The sequence below is a fragment of the Carettochelys insculpta genome, chromosome 24, assembly GCF_033958435.1.
Source record: "Carettochelys insculpta isolate YL-2023 chromosome 24, ASM3395843v1, whole genome shotgun sequence".
NCBI classification, from domain to species: Eukaryota; Metazoa; Chordata; order Testudines; family Carettochelyidae; genus Carettochelys; species Carettochelys insculpta.
The window spans coordinates 16,359,862-16,375,179 of NC_134160.1; positions in this window are offsets into that span (position 1 = coordinate 16,359,862).

A 15,318-nucleotide genomic window follows, 5' to 3' on the forward strand; every position below is an offset into this window, starting at 1 on the left:
ACTCTGCCCAGGCCCCATACTGCCCACCCCTTCCTCCCCCACACTCCTGCCCCAACACCCACACCATGGAGCACCCCCCCCGCACTTGTCCTGGACAAATGACAGCACACACTTGTGGCTGAACGTAGATTTTTTTTTTCCTTTCCGAAACTTTTTTTTTCTTTCCGAAATTTTTTTTGTTTTTGATGTAAATAAATATATGTGAACCACAAACAGAAAACAACGAGGTACAAACGTTCAAGAAAAGCAATATGTACAAAAATAAAACAATCCAAAGAAACAACTGTCTGCCATAAATAATACAAAGAAAACCAGGGAGGATAAAGGGGAGAACTATTTACATGGGGGGGATGGGGCAAACGGGGGGACCAAAAAAACAGGGTCCAACTATATACAAGGGGGGGGCCACGTCCTGGGCCCCTCGCCCCTATAGCCCGGCACTGGGCGTGGCCAGCCGGGAGCCCCGCCGCGCTTGCAGCCTGGTCCGTGGCTGGGTGGGAGCGGGCTGGACCGGAAGGTATGGGGGCCGGCGAGTGTCAGGTGGCTCCAGGGGTCCCTCGGCGCTCCGGCCCTCGCAGGTGGGTGGCGGGGCGACGGCGGACGGGCCGGCGACGGGCGGAGCAGCTGGTGGTGGGGCTGCAGGAGCAGGCAGGGCGGGCGATGGTTTGGCCGGCGCGGCATGGGGGGCCAGGTAGTCCACCAGGCAGTTAAATGTCTGCATGTAGGCCCTCCATGCCTCCTGGTGCCAGGCCAGCGCCCGCTCCTGCAGCTGGAGGTGCTGCTCCGCGACCTCCAGCTGCCGACTGAGGATGGCCAGCAGCTGGGGGTCCGTCGCCGTCGGCGGTTGTAGGCGCGGGGTCCGCCGTCTAGCCCGCCGTGGGGCCGGTCGGTCCTCGGCCGAGGGGCTGCCCTGGAGCGATGGTCCCAGAGGGCTCTCTGGGATGACTGACGCCTCGCCGGCGCTCTCTTCCGGTCCTTCTGATGGTGCAGGTGCAGGACACAGGAGAGGAGGGGGGGGAAGAAGAATGGAGACAGGCGTTAGTGTGGGCCCCGAGCCGTGGCCTTTGTCCCCCCAGCCCTGTGCTGCAGGTTCCCCATCCCCGTCCCCGGGAGATGCTGCTGTGATGGATGGGGTTCAGGGGTCCCCCTGCCCTGCACCCCGTCCCCTGGTGGGAGCGACTCTCACTTCACCCCGCAGGGTCTGAGAGCAGGAGAGCTTTCTTAGGCCACAGATGCCCAGTTTCTGCCAGGAGTGACAGCACCAGCTGTCGGAAGAGACAGTCCTTCCAACCCGTTGTGGGGAGAAGACCCCAAGGGGGGCCCCTCTGGGATGCAGCTTTCCCCCTCCTCAGGCTGGCTGCCTGCCAGCTCTCCCTTCCCCTAGCCTCTACCTGTGGCCCCCGCCCTCACCCCCCAATTCCAAGCCAGCTCAGCTCCTCCCTCCTGTTTGTTCAGGGCAGAGGTGTCACCTGCCAGCTGTAGCGCCAGGATCCTCCTTTGCCCCTGGGAGCTATTCGGGTCTGGTTGCTCATATGTAGCCTGAGTCTCCCTTTGGCACTCCCCCAACTCCATCACATGCTGCTGCTGCGGGGTGTCCCACCCCCTCCTCCCGGGGGCCCCTCGAGGTTCCACTCCCCCCTGGCCCGGGGATGGGGCATGGCACTGTCATGCGGGGTGCGGGGGGGCAGGGGCTGATGGATGCAGTGCTGTGAGGGCCATGGCCCTGGTGTCCTTGGGGCCATGGCCATGTGAGCGTGTGAGGGGCCCTGGACACATATCTCTTACCCCCGCCCCTCAAGCCCAGGGTTGTCCACCAGAGAGGGGTACCTACCTGTCGGTCCGCTCCCACGGTCCGGAGATCTCCGGGGGACGGAGGCCCTGCTGCTGCTCCGGGATGGCAGGAGAAGGATCTGCAGGCTGGATTCTGCGGAGGAGGAGCCCCCCTCCTCCTCCTCCTCCTGCCGCGATGTCCCAGGGGTGGCCTCCGGGGGGGGCCCCCGGGGTGCGGGGCTTGCCTCCGGGGCGGACTCCGTCTGCAGGGCCTGCTGGGGCTCGTCAGCCGATGTGTCAAGGGTGGCCGGAGGGGAGGAGGTGTGCCGGGGGCCCAGGATGTCCCTGAGCTCCCTATAGAAGGGGCAAGTACCAAGGAGCCTTATTTGGATTTTGGAAAGGAAAGGGATTAGACAGTTCGGTTATTTACAATGGAACAACCAGATGGAAAAAGCATCATGTGGACCAATAATTAGTCACCTCAGAAACCCAGGTCTTATTCTTTACCCAGAGACCACCTTTCATAACATAATTATTACATAGACTCTGTAGTAATAAAAAGTAACCACTTTTACTGTACCATTACACACCCAGCACCATTCACCCCTCTTAGGTATGACCACCACATATTCAGAGATATTAGCCTTTACAGCAGCCCAAGTTGTGTTGGCATTACTTAGGTTGAAGGGTTGATGGGTGGCTGTTAAGTTCCATGTAGAAAGTGGTAGAGGGACCATAGGGATGCCAGTGCAAGAATGAGGGGGCATTAAAGAGCATACCCAACACTTGGATTGGCTAAGGGTTTTGGTGATGTTTTCTGCAGTGGTTATGCAGGTATTTTGCTGTCCTGCTGCTCCATAGCCACAGTTTATTACTTGATGGTTGCTTTCCTCCGAAGCTGATACCTGAAACAATACTCATATGTAGGTTAAATGTATGTGTACACTAAGATCTATAGCTTATCCCGTTATGATGCACTAGAATCTTTGGAATTTTTAAGTGGTAGGTGTTGGCATATGTACTGGGTTTGTCAATCTCCGATTTGAATGGTTTGTTTTCCCCTTCCCCTCGTAATGTACCCCAGACCTTTTGATTGGCCTCAAAAACTGGCTTCCATGGATTCATCCTTCGTGGCTGGATATCTGGCCAGCATGAAACCGCACGATTTATGTTAACAGCAACAAAGGGTCCTGTGGCACCTTATAGACTAACAAAAGTTTTGAGCATGAGCTTTCGTGAGCAAAGACTCACTTCCTCAGATGCTGAGCATCTGATGGAGTCTGTGCTCACAAAAGCTCATGCTCAAAACTCGTTAGTCTATAAGGTGCCACAGGATCCTTCGTTGCTGTTACAGATCCAGACTAACGCAGCTACCCTTCTGATACTTGGTTTATGTTAAGTAAACTGTTATCCAAGTGACCATGCCATCCCCTGAGATTGGGATTAGGGTTTAAAATCTGCAGTTGAGTTTTTAGCACCCCGACTCTGCGCTCCAGTACCCATTGCTCTGTGGGTGATAGGGGAGATGGAAATGCCACTTTGCGTTCCAAGTACGTGCTAACTTTTGGACCTCATTGGAACCAAATGGTGGTCCGTTATCAGATTGTATTTCTTTGGGTATTGTCCAGTGCGCTGCACAGCAGGTTAATAACTTTACAATTTCACTGGCGGTAGTTCGCTTCGCGGGGGCAGCCCAAACTTGTTGAGACCCCATGTCCATGATTACCAAACCCTTCGGAAACTGTTTTGCTCCCGGGAGTGGTCCTATTAGATTTACCTGCTGCGTAGCTCCTGGGGTATAGTTCTCAGCCATACGTAAAGCTTTGTCATAGCAATTTCAGTTCATTTTCTTATTTGCCTGACAGGTGAGGCAACCTTGACTCACCTCCTTCTAGTGTTTGAGCTTAATTTCTGGTGTTTTGGTTTGCAGCTGTAACATTGCTGTAAGGTAAATGTTTCCAGCCTAGGGCTGCTTCAAGAGCTAAAAGCATTTTCTCGTAGGGCCCATACTGAATCTGTCCCCCTTGCAACTTTTTATATGCCTTCCCACTATTTGCTCATTCTGCTCCACTTCTACCATGACCTGATCAAATGTGAACCTAATATTGATAATTACTGGCTCCTTCATCCATACTCTATTTTAATTTGGTAGGGTTTTTAAGGGTTTCTAGTAATAATTGGTATGCTGCCAGCTGGCTATGGGTCCATCCCAATCGGTTGCCCTTTTTCAGTTTACGTTGTAACATGCTTAGGGTGGAAGCTAATTTAGTAGGAATCAATGTTTGGTGATGATTTAAAAATCCAAGTACTTCCTGGATTTGCTTTTTATCCTTTGGGGGATTTTCAATCCATTGTTTTAAGTCTTTGCTATCTAAAGTGGTAGACCACTGATCAGAAGAGACCCTAATTCCTAAAATTCAGTCATTTATGGGGACAAGTTGTGATTATCTTAGTTAATCTCCCATCCCTCCGATAACAGCAGCTGTCGTACCTGCTGAGCAAACCTTTCTACTGTTTTTGTCGTTTCCTACTATTGCAACATCTTCTACGTAAAATAATAGTTGGCAGTTCTGGGGTATTTTTGTCTGATGTCTGCGCCAATCACTGTGTGGCCACAGATGGGATATTTAAGTACCCTTGTGGTAAAACCGTCCACTGGTACATTCTTCCCCCAAACTGAAAATTTAAAATTCCATGTGGATCAGCAAGTGGAATTTGATAGAACATATCCTTCAAATCCATAGTACATACCCATTGATAGGCATAATGTCCTAAAACCTTCTCAATCTCTGGGCCGTCCCAAGGAACATTATAAACTATAGGTCGAATTTGGCTATGAGCCATGCGGCAATCAATCACCATATAGTATTTTGGGTTTTCAGGCATAGATCCTGGCTTCTCAGTTCCCCAAGCCAATGATAAATACATGCTTTCTACTACTTGCTTTATTTTACTTTCAATAATTTTTCTAACAGTGCAGTCACTGCTGCAACCCCCTTTTCTCCTTTTGTGGGTATTTTATTCAACTTCCAGCTGTTATAGTTCATAATTGTTGGTTGATGTGGTTCGAATTTCAGGCTTGTTACCTGGGTTAACGGTAAAGCTGCTAAAACGTGTTGCAAGCGGAATTGTCAAATTCCATCAACCCCGATTAAGTTTTTCTTTCCCAAAATCGCCTTGAAAACTTAGAACAACTTTCCCAGAATGGCTAGTTGAACCTTTACCAAGGGGGCTGATTTTGTGTTGTGAAGCCCTTGTACCCGTACCTGTTTGCCAGTGGGCATATGTGGAATGTTAGGGGTTATTACATTGATTTGTGCCCCCATGTCAAAAAGAAACTGCTGTGTGTGTCCATTAACCAGTGATAGGGGCGTGAATCACTTCCGTCCCCTGTGGCTGAGGTCTGAACCTCAGCCCCTAATCGGTTTTTGGTGGCTGGTGTGTACCCCAAGGGACCCATCCTAGCTTTTCTGATGCTTTTTCCATCTGGTTGTTCCATTGTAAATAACCGAACTGTCTAATCCCTTTCCTTTCCAAAATCCAAATAAGGCTCCTTGGTACCAATGTCATAGACTGAAAATTGGTACAGCTAATTAACATAGCAAGAGATGGGAGGGGGATGGGCCATACATGATTGTCATTCACTTTGTGGATCCCTCTCTTCTCTTCCAACTGGCATTTTGCAACAAATACCGCACTTCTTGTTGGTTCAGAGCCATGTTCCAGCGCTCATTGACCTACCCACACCATCCCTGGTTCTCCCCGCCTCCTCGCTTGGCTTCCTCAAGCAAGGCCTTTAATTCCCCAGCTGTTCAGGCCCTCTGGACCGTGGTAGCCACAGTCTGTCTTTTATTGTGATCCGTGACCATTATTGGAAGGGCTTGTGGGTTGGAGGAATCTGTCTCCAATCCAGTTTGATTAAAACTGCTCCAACTCGGTCCAGGGGTATAAGGGCGGGGGGGGTGTCATCTAGAGACTCAGACGTTGACAGTGTAGCAGGTATTTCACCACCATTTTGGCCTTCACAGTGAAAGGCTTTCCCTATTTATTTGAAACCTCCTTTATGTGGGTGTTAAGCGTAAATAACACAGAGTTCAAGTTAGACTTGACTTTAGTTCATTTGTTTGTAGCCCCTATGAAACAATAATATATTGCTTCTGCTACCATCTCCATAGGGTATTTAGTCAACCCTAATCTCCCTCATTTATCCATTTCCATTAGGGTCTTAGCCCAAGGTGTTAGTAGGGCTGTGGTGCATGGTCCCAGGTGTAACATGGCTGGCGCCTTGATGGAATCCTACTGGAATCACAGCCTTCTGTATTACCTTTTCCACTACCCTTAATGTGTGTTCGGGGCCTTTGTTTGGGTCGGGGTTCTTTTGTGTTGTAGCTATCAGTTTTGGTTGGTTATCATCCTCTGCAGGGAAAAATAACTGCGGATGAGCCGTTAATAGGCAAGCTAGCCCCGATATCGTTTACCTTCCTTTGCTATGTCCTAGTCACATCCCCATATGAGAGGGTAAAGTGATAATCTTCCCTCCTGCCCCCCCATCCTGCATGTGAAACAAAATGTGTTGGAATTCACCATTTGTGCATACTCTTTTTTCCCAGGGGCACATGTAGTCACCCCCAGATCCTGTTCGTGATGCTGTGTGGAAGATGACTGAAAAGTCGCTTCTAATATTCTGTAATGAGGTTGGAGTGAGGGTGCCTCCTGAGGCAAAGGAGCTGCAATTTCTTTGGGATATGTGATGACCTACACCACTTTTGAATTAGTAATCTTTTATGACACTTCAACTTATTAACCTTTTATGACTGAACTATTTAAAGCAGAACAAGTAAAGTATTTTAACAAATATTTACATTAAGTGAAAATATGTACAAGGTTAGAAAAACAACAAACATCGTCATTGCTAGATGCTATCTAGCTAACAAGGCACTTTCTTTTCTCTATTCTAGCTATATGGTACAGTTTTTCTGAGTCTTTTGTGACCTGTCCAAAGATATTTTTTGGGGCAGGCGGGAGGAGCAGGCGAGGGTGGTCAGTCCTAGCTGCTGCAGACAGGATTCGGTCTTCTCCAGTGTCCGGGAGATCCCTGCGGTTTGTATTTAAAGTTTGCAGTCCCTTTGCTCCGCCCCAATTCTGGAACTTTCCACTCTGTTCCTCCCTTATTTTCCTTATACGGTTCACCATAGCATTACATATTTAGGTAGTGTTGCATATTCATTTGTTTCCTTATTTGGTAGTTGGTTGACCCCACTGGCTGGATCTAAATGTAGGTCTAATTCACTGTTTAGAGATCTTTTTTCTTTTAAACTGCACCTGTGTCCGTTTAACTATTACAGCCTCTTGTCCTTGTGTTACCGCACCTTTCTTTACATGGATAGGCCCTGCACAAGGCAACAACAAGCATACCTCTAGGCCTCTTTGGCAGTAAACATAATGGGAGTGCCCATGCAATACACCCGAGAAGCGTGGCCAGTATGTTTAGGCCAAGGCAGGATTTTTCCACACGATCCTGCATACCTGCAGGGAATTATGCCTGAGCCCTAGGAGCTGGGTCAGGGTGGGAGTTTAAATTAAGTGTCATGCCTTGAGCCCTACAGGTTAGGTAAAGGTGTGTATGTCCCTGAGTGTGGAAGGGATGAGAGATTTGTGCAGGTAACAAATAGAAGTTCTCCGCACCTGTCTAAAAACTCACCAGAAGTAACTTACCAGCCTCATGGGGTCATAGCTCTCCAACCCTTCTGCCCTATCCTAACTCAGAGGAGAAGAGACCTTCAGAGGTCATTGAGCCCAGTCCCCTACGCTCCCAGCAGGACCTGTCACATCCCTGCTGTGTTCTCCCCACCCTTCTACTTGTCCCAGATCCCTAAACAGGCCCCCTCAAGGACTAAACTCACAACCATGAGTTTAGCAGGGTAATACTCAAACCACTGAGCTATCCCTCCCATCAGCATTAGCTGTGGCACTGAATTTCCTCTCCATTGGCTAGATCACACAGGAGCCATGTAAATCCAGCCCTATTATGCCAAAAGCCCTTTCTTGGTCTGCTAATTGCTGGGAAATCCAGCCTGAAATAGTCTATGGAGCCACCTTGCAGGTGCTAGGCTGGAGGCGAGTGGCAGCACAACATACATAGAGGTGGGATGCTTCCTGAAGATCTTCGACCCAGACAGAGTGCCAGGCAAGCCCTCTTGGTCTGGAATTACTCTGGAAACTTGACTGTGGCCAAGTGCCAAATGGATGAAGAGTGTTTGAGGTATTCCCCTGAGGCCAGTGTAAGGGAGAGCTGGGACCTCATGGGCTGCCTTCCTGGCAGAGTCTGCAATAACCAAACCAGAATCCAGGGCCTCATTCAGACTCTTTACATCAGTGCAACTTGGTTGACTTCAGTGGAGTTATTTCTGATTTACATCAGGGTAAACAAGAGGCACATCAGGCCTTAACCCTCCTGCTCTTATGGCTGCAAAGAAAATATTCCAAGTGTGATCCAATAATGAGAACTGGCTCTGGACATGGGGAAGGCAAGGGATGCAATCAACTCTGACTTCAGCAAACTTTTGTCTCCCGCAGAATTCTTGCTGGGCTTGGATGAGTGGGCTATAAGGTGGAGAAAGTTGGCTAGATTATCAGGCTGATTGAGTTGTGATCAATGGCTCAATGTCCAGTTGGCAACCAGTGCCCAGTGAAGTCCCCCAGGGGTCAGTCCTGGGGTTGGTTTTGGTCAACATCTTCATTAATGATCTGGATGATGGGATAGATTGTGCCTTCAGCAAGTTTGTGGATGAGACTGGTGGAATCTCCATCCCTAGAGGCTTTTAAGTCCCAGCTTGACTTAGTCATGGCTGAGATGATTTTGTTGGTGTTGATCCTGCTTTAGGCAGGCGGCTAGACTAGATGACCTCCTGAGGGCCCTTACAGCCCTAGGATTCTATGACACTAAGGTGTGGGGAGAGGTAGATACACTGGGGGTAGGGATAGGGCCCAGGGCAACCTAGACAAATTAGGACCAAAAGAAATCTGAGGTTCTGCAAGGACAAGTGCGGAGGTCTGATCTTAGGATGGAAGAATCCCTTGAACAGCTACAAGCTGGGGGCTGACTGGCTAAATGACAGTTTTGCAGAAAAGCACCTGGAGATTACAGTGGAGAAGTTGGATATGAGTCACTGTGTGCTTCTGTAACCAAGAAGGTGAATGGCATATTGGGCGGTATTAGTAGGATAGTTGCCAGCAGACCTAGGGAAGTGATTACTCCCCTTCATTTGGCCACATCTGAAGGAGTGCATCCAGTTTTGGGCCCCCGTTACAGAAAAAATGTGTGCAAATTGGGAGGGCACCAAAAATGATTAGGGACCTGGTGCATGTGACTTCTGAAGACAGGCTGAGGGATTTGGGCTCATTTAGTCCGCAAAAGAGAAGCGTGAGGGAAGATTTAATAGCTGCCTTTGACTACATGAGAAGGGTTCCAGAGAGGACAGAGGCTGTTCCCAGTAGGGGCAGGTAACTGAAGGAGCAATGATCTCAAGTTAGAGGGAGAGGAGTGGGTTAGATATTAGGAAAAACTACTTCACCAGGAGGGTTGCGAAGCACTGGAATGAATTACCGAGAGAGGTGGTAGAATCTCCACCTCCAGAGGTTTTTAAGTCATGGCTTGACAAAGCCCTAGCTGGAATGATTTAGCTGGGGTTGGTCCTGCTTTGAGCAGAGGGCTGGACTAAATGATTTCCTGAGGTGTCTTCCAACTCTAACCTTCTATGATTCCATGCAGCGGGTTTGCGTTAGTACCCTAAACACAGCAACCTGGATGTTCCAGTGGGGGCAAATGCTCAGATGCTCTAGCCCCTTGACTCCGTAGGCATCAGAGCCTGAGTGATTATTGCCTGTTAACTTGCAGGGAGGACAGGTGCTGTGCCAGGGCAGAGGGCTGTGATTGTACTTGGAGCTTGAGGGGGCAGAAAAGAAGGCAACTTCCCTGCACTGAGAGGGACTCTGTGGAAACCCCCTGCATGGGAATTCACAAGTTGCTGGTATTTATGATTAGTGTTATGGTGCATCATCACTCACCAGTCAGTCCTGCCACGGCCCCCTGTTAGACCACCCAAAAGCTGGTGCAGTCAGGCTGGGAAAGGAGGAATGTGTACAGTGCCTGACAAAGCCATTGCTAGGTACAGAGAGAAAGCCGTGCTCATCTATATACTATCGAAACAAAACAGCAGTCCAGTAGCACTTCAAAGACTAACAAAATAATTCATTAGGTGATGAGCTTTCGTGGGACAGACCAGAGCCAAAGCTCATCACCTCATAAATTATTTTGTTAAAGTGCTGCTGGTATTGCTAGCTATGTGTGGGCCCAGTCCCGATCACACTGACCCTGGTGCAAATCACGCATGACTTCGAAGTCCCTGGAGTTACAATGCTGACACACTAGAGTCAAGGAGATCAGAATCAGACCCACTAGGATAGGAAGACAGAATCATGAACATGCAAGAAAAGACGAGCTGCTCTGTTTGAAATGCAGGGATAACAAATCTACAGCATCTTAACTTCCCCAGCAGAGCCACCCCTACTCCCGTGCCTGGCAGAAGCCCCTCAAATGCTCCCTCCCCTTAGAACTGAGGTGCAATCTTAGGACCGCTTGCCCCATTGGGACCCCAGCCAGTCTGGATACTGCTCCCACCTTCACCTTGGGCCCAAGACCTCTGGCTAATAGCGCTGAGAGCTCCTTGGCCTCAGGCCAGCCCTTTCCTTTCACATCTCCATGGAAGCTTCATCTCCTTCTCTCTAATCGACATTGGCCAGGGCTGGGCTGGCCCTCATTGATCATTCAACGCTTCCCTCTGTCTCAGCATTTTTCTTGTGACCAGACTTGTGCTGTTGCCAGCCAGAGACTCGCTCTTGTCTAGTGATGTATGTACTGTCAGAGACACCCTTGTTCCCAGGCTTCTCTGCCTTTCATTTGGGTGTCATTGCCTAACTGGCAAGCGGATCACAGTAATACTTCCCCAGGCCCACAGTTGTATTCCTGGGGGCAGTCCTTAATCTAATTCTTGACTCTTCTCCCCCACTTCTGCCCCTCTACTCTCTGATTTGCTCACCTTGATTTTTTTTCTGATTTGTCTACCTTGATTACTATTTTTGGTTCTCTGTGCCTTAAATATTGAGTCTGTTCTGGTCTGGCTCTGGTCTGAAGAAGTGGGCCTGTCCCACGAAAGCTCATCTAATAAACTATTTTGTTAGTCTTTAAAGAGCTACTTGACTGCTTTTTTGTTAGTGTATAGACTAGCACAGCTTTCTCTCTGTTGTATTCCTGGTTTGTCATTGGAATTGGGCCTTCTCCCAGCCGGCTTTGCTTTGCAGAACCTCTTTCATACTGCGAACATACAAAAGGACTTCCCAGGCAATAAGCAGCAGAGTTTTGAGGTAAAGGGGTGATACTAGCTGAGGAAGAGACAAACCAAAGGAGGGGCAAAAAGGAGGTCTTCCAGTGAGTGACAGGGTGGAGAGACACAGAAGTTGTTCCAGATGGCCAGATTCACTCATGCAAAGGAACTAACAGAAGTGTTTCCAGCATTGTTAAGACCCAGGCCTAGCCTGCACTAGAAAACTAGGTTGGTTTCGCTGCAGCAGTCAAGGGTGCAAAAAATCTACACTTCTGCATGGAGTAAATAAGCAGACCTAAATCCCCATGCAGATTGCTCTAGGGCCAGTGCAGAATTCCTGTCAACTGTGCTACTGTGTAGATCACCTACCTGAATGGGAGAGTTCCTCCTGGTGGGGTAGATAGTGTCCAGTGTTCCTTCTATTTTTTTCCACCTGTGTGTGGCATAAATTGTTACTTGCACCAAGACATGTGCCGATGTGCACCACCAATAGAAACACAGGCTGCCAGCTGTGGAGACTCTACTAATCAGGTGGGCAGCATCTGAATCTCTCCTGGGCGGCTGTCCAAGCTCTCAGCTTACAGGGAATGCTGGCAGTGTCTTGTTACGGAAGAGTTCTGCAGTGGTGCGGCTATGCTGCTGCAGCAATTTCAGCCTAGACAAGCCCATCGGGTCAGCACACTACCCACGCAGAGTCAGATGTTCACAGACTGAGTGGATCTCTAGACACTCAGGAGGCGTCTGGAGACGGAGCAAACTGACATTTTTGGAGAGATGAGCCGCACGCTCCTGAGTTGGCAACAACTCCCTGGGCTTCACTCTGGCCGGGTTAGTTCAGCTCCCTTTGCCTTGAGACACAGCAGCAGTTTAGGTTCCAGAGGCCAAATAATTTTGCAAGACTTTGCACAGGAAATGGTTTTGTGTGTTTAAATTTATCTCAGGCAAGAACCACCTGAGGCTCTTTGGGCAGCAAGTAATAAGCTCATCAGAGCCGGAGGAGTGTGAGTGACAAGCCACTGTAGCTTGGAGACTTCCCCAGCCAGCCACATTTAGGGCTTCAGCGACTTTTGTTTGACAAATTTGCCCCCAGAAAGTGGAGGGGGCATCAGAAAGGAGGGATCCTGAAGCCCCTAGTGCTTCAGAAAGCTACCTCACATCCCTCATGCTGCAGGTCAGATTCTATCCCTGCTTACTCCTGTGCAGCTTTAGTCCCATTGCAGGCATTGCATTAGGTGGCTCCTTGCTATGGCCCTCTTCACAGAGGTGTATTTCAGCTGCTAGGTAGCACCATGTGTCACGAGTAAGACACTACTCACTGTGACTCTGGGTGGGGGAATCCAGCCCTGAGGAGCCCCAGAAGCTGTTCAGCACAAGCCTATGCTCATAAAGAGGGAAGTTATGGCCAAATAGAAGAGAGGTGCCTGTCATTCGGATGCTGCAGAACAGGGTGTGTGCTTCAGTCCTGTGTTGTCCCACCAAGTCTCTGTGGTGCCACCTAGGTCAGAATCATAGAATACTAGGGGTGGAAGGGACCCCAGGAGGTCATCGAGTCCAGTCCTCTGTCCAATGCAGGACGAACCCCAACTAACATTTACTATCATTACAAGTTCTTCCTGCTTATTTCCTACATGTCTTGTATCTGCATACAGACAACTTAGGTACTGATTTGATTTTTATCCTCCAGTTCTGCCTTGTCCCTCCTTTTATCCCTGTTATAGCCCAGACTCCCTCTGATTTCTGAGCTTCCTCCCAGGTCTCCATGCTTTTCACTTACTTGGGGGCTCTGGTCACAAGCCCCCTTCGAATCTGGTGGTCGCTGCTGTTTTCTCTGGCCCAGCGAGTGGGGCATGGGGGTGTTTGGTCTGGGGCTGGGCATAACAGCCACGGACCTACCTTCCCCCTGCCACCCACTGGGGCAGAGCATAACAGCTGTGGGGCTGGAGCTGATTTTCCCAGCCTTAGGCAGAGCTGGGGGAGGGGATGGAAGGGAGGCTGGTGCTGGGGTTGTACCCCTGTGATTTTTTTTTTTTTCCCCAGCCGGGAGAGGCCACAGTGCTCGGCCCAGCCATGGCAGGTTTCTCAGCTTCAGCAATTGGTGGTGGGGAGTTGCGGGGGAGCAGCAGGATTCCTTGTGGGATGCAGGGATGTAGGGGCACTTACCCATCTGAAGGCTGGCACGGTTGAGAGCTGCATCTCCACATGGCCACTGTTTTCCTGCTGCAGATGCCTCCAGTGGTCACTCCACAGGGTGGCTGATCCCTGCGCTCGCTGACCCAGAGGTGAGTCTGATGTCTGTCGTCCCTCCTGTCAGGGCCCCTCCCTTCCCATGGTCTGGGAAATCTGGGATTTCAGGCACTTCCCCATGTCCAGGCACAGCCAAAACCTGACCTTGGTTTAAGTTGGGGTAAGAGGAAGCTGCTACTAAATTTCATGGTTGTAGCTCTTACAGCTTAAGAGGGGTTCTCGAACAAACATGGCACCAAAGACAGACAGACACTCTAAAATATGTATAGATGAATCAAATAAATGATCACTACTCTTGGAGTGCCTGTATTATCATCCTTTCTAAGAACTCAAGCTAGTGAGAATACCAAAATTTACATTAGGCACACGTAGCTCAGCTTTAAGATGCTAAACAAGTTTTCCAGTCAATTAGAAATACTTCAGAAATTATGGGCTGGAGTGTGAGAGACTCAGGGCAGTGGGCTGGAGATGTGGGGGTGCAGGAGAGAAGGTTAGGGTATGTAAGGAGGGCAAGGTACAGGAGTGGAGTGAGTAGGGGTGCAGAGGTTAGGGCAAGGTTCTGGGGTCATGGAGGTGTAGGAATCAGGGTTGGGGTTCATGAGGGGCTCAGGACAGAAGGCTGCAATGTGTGGGTGTACAGAAGTTAGGGTGGGGTGCTGGGGATGTCAGGGATTCAGGAATAAGAATTGGAGTGTGAGGGGCCCAGAGCAAAGCATCAGCGTTCCTGAGGGGCTCAGGCCAGGGCACTGGGATGGGGCAGGTACAGGAGGCAGAAGAGGGGGCTGGGAGTTGAGGGTAGGGTAGTGTGTGGGGGTAGTGGGAGGACCCTAGAGCTGGGTTATCTTATCTGGTGGCTGGGGCCTGGACAACTTGAAGCTGGCCCACTGCCCTGGCTGGGACCACTGGGGCTGTGGACACTGAAGCCAGGCCCATTGGGGATGGGGATGTGTGAACCCTAAAGAGGTTGTGGAATCTCCATCACTGGAGATTTTCAAGAGCAGCTGGGCAAACACCTGTCAGGGCTGGTCTAGATGGCACTTGGTCCTGCCATGAGGGCAGGGGACTGGACTCAATGACCTCTTGAGGTCCCTTCCAGTTCTAGTGTTCTGTGATTCGAAAGCAGGCACAGTAAAGACAGGAACCAAGGGTGCTCAGCTCCCAGCCCAGACACTAGCCACCTCCCTGCAGATTCTCTTGCCCCAGACACCTCTGTGGGACCCAAGACATCCCCATGAAATGGCTTACCAGGGCATGGCCAAGGCACTAGAGCACCCAGCAATGGCTGTGGGGATGGGCTCAGCCTGCAGGCCACAGCCCCCAAGAGGGGTCACCAATGACAATTGTGGGGCACAGGGAGAGCATAAATGAGCTGAGCCCTTGGTTCAAGACTTAGCAGCGATTCTCTGGTTACTCTGGTTCCTAGTGACTGTACCGGAGCTGTGACCGTTCTGACTTTGGATCATGTCATGCCAGCCTGAAAAGGTTGGGCATCCGGGAGGGACAAGCTCGCAAAGGAAGGGCCAGATCTGCACAAGGATCCTGCTGCTTTTCAGGGCATCATCATTACAAAAAATTTGGGAGTGTGGGGAAAAGTCGTGTCCCTGCTTCTGCCTCCGTGGCTGCTTGTGGGGGTTACAGAGAAAAGAAGATGGCTGGCCATACTGGGGCTGGAGTCTGGATATCCGACTGGCAGCCAGCCCTCCCCAGGGATTGGGGCCCAGCTCATGCTATAGTCAGCTCTGGCCCAGGCTGTCGCTGCTGCTTCCTGCCTGCCAGCAGAGAGGAAGGGGCTCAGGACAGCACAGTGAGCAGCACTGCAACCTGGTGCCTGGCATCACAGTGCAATTCACATTTGGTCCTGCTGCCTCTCTTTCAAGCCAGAGGGACTGCTGGGCCAAATTAGCAGCCCTAGGCAGCTGCT